Genomic DNA, 2,335 nt, shown 5'->3' with positions numbered 1-2,335 from the left:
GTCAGAGGTTGTGACCCACACCTCGAGACGCACTGAAAAACGTGAATTCGATTGGTCACTGATGACATCACGAGGAGGCCACCGCGAGATTTCATAGCTCCGTTTGCGCACCATCCTTGCGCAAGTAAACAGGAAGTGGTAAATGAAGCATGCTTGCAGAGTGTACAGGTAGGAAGTTATCGCTGATAAAATGGTATTTTTCATAGTTTCTGATAAGAGTGCACTTAAATGCATCAGCGATAGCACCGATGGTATATTTCACGCGATAAATATAGATAACATGGGTGCTGTTTATTTTAAAATAAATCAGAAACAAAGTTATTTGACCAAACCCTAGCCCTTGGGCAAAGAGAAAGAATGTTGGCTAAGTTTTGATAACCGGGAGATGAAGATCATCTCTCAGACATCGAAGTTATTTATGTTAATCAGGCAACTGATAGAGGACAAAGGAGCGATTTTAATTGGCGAGTATATTCATGAAATTATCGTTTAACTCAACTTGAGTATGACAGAAAAAAGAATCGGTTACTGATGTCATCTTGAAATTAAAAGCTAAGCTGACAATGCTAGATTCATGATCATGCGAGTTTTTTACTATCTTCCAAATCCAGAAATGATCAAGATCTTCGAACTTCTCATTCCATCCATGTGTTTGATTTAACGTAAACAGCTAAAAGGAAATTACCCCTTGATGCTCAATGTCACAAAAGACAGTAGACACAATATTTTTACAAAAAGATAATTCCTTCTTATTGTAGTATAAAGCTAACACAGAAGCTTAAAATATCCATGATTAAATGCAAACTATAGTTTGGTTTGATCCCAAACATCATATATTAGATATCATATATTATTGATTAAGTACTCTTTTTTACTGAGTTATAGAAATGAAACAAGAAAATACTTTCATGTCAGCAAATCCTAATTCTTTATGAAACAAAGGCATGCTATGAACAAAAGGAGGACTAACTCAGAGATCCCTTCAAATGTACAAGGATAATAAAACCATGTGTTCAGGAAGGGTAAGAGTCCTTGCTTCATTGACGATTCCCTTTAGTAGAACCTGAGTTTGAAACTGGTGATAGCTCAGGTATAGTAGCTTACTACTATGAACAAATATCTCCCTTTGCAACATAGTGTTGGGTTTTCCAAGTGTTTTGAGTCAGAGTGCTTGCAGCATCCATGGTCATGAGTTTGGAGTTCATCTTTGTCATTGACAACAAGTCAGTATTGTCGAATTATCCTACTCAACAGTCCCTTTTAGCATGATTGTAATCTATATATAAGTGCAACCAAAGGACTGAAACTCCACAGATCTTTATTAGAGTGTACTACAGAAATGTCTGTAGGATTTTTTAAGCATGTCCAGAACACCAATTTCAAATTTTCTAGGAGTTCCAATACGAAGAGGGGTGTCAAACGTGAGTCCCAAACAAGGGAAAAGCATGGGTCCAGGGCTCAAAAATCGGAGTCACAAAAATCACTTGTACATTTTATTTTAGATTTTAGCCATCTTTCTTTTCTTTTTTTTTCTATATTTGGATGATCAATTCACAAAAACATTTCTCAGATGATGAGTCTGACAGCTGATGCAACTTGTATGCATTCAGGTAAAAAACGCAGATAATGTTGACCAAACAAGATGTGTTTATGAAATGCTATGTCCCCGTTAGTAACAAAATTAAAACTGTACTAGTGTAATATGTTCTGATTGCATGCACAATTTTTCAAATGTAGGTCACAGTCAATGTCACATAGTTAAGAATTTTGGTACCACCAAAAAGTTATTGTCACAAGGAACAGACACACTAAACATGAAAGCCCTTCCTCTTACAGTGCAATAGTCATGGACAAAGGTAAAAGTCGACAACAGACAAACAAACAGACAACACAAAAACAATATGCTCTCAATCTTTCAATCAGGTGAATAAAATTGGACAGAATGTTGCTGATACCAGGGGTATATAATTAACAGTTTATTCTATCTTATTATTCATAATCTTATCATAAGACTTTTTACAAGAAGTATGACCTTAACCTTTTTCAGGTTCACAATAATTGTGAATTATGTTTAATTTTCATAGTTTGTCATCACCTTATTTGGACAGTAGATCCAATATTAATTAGATCCAGTTTGAAGTCTGTTACTGTTTTTTTTAATATATATATTTTTGACCTGTATTTGGCATGGAAGACTTTGTTTATGCAAGTTCAGTTAACTAAACACCATTTCATTAGCATTAATGAAACATACCATGTGCATTTTTCTCTCTTACTGATTCATTGAGTTTTGTTAAAACAGTCATATATACACACTTGTTTTTATTTCATAAGG

This window comes from Ylistrum balloti, unplaced genomic scaffold, assembly GCF_031769215.1.
Source record: "Ylistrum balloti isolate Yb309-2 unplaced genomic scaffold, AGI_CSIRO_Ybal_v1 Utg370452, whole genome shotgun sequence".
Classification (NCBI taxonomy): domain Eukaryota; kingdom Metazoa; phylum Mollusca; class Bivalvia; order Pectinida; family Pectinidae; genus Ylistrum; species Ylistrum balloti.
This window is presented reverse-complemented; position numbering follows the sequence as displayed.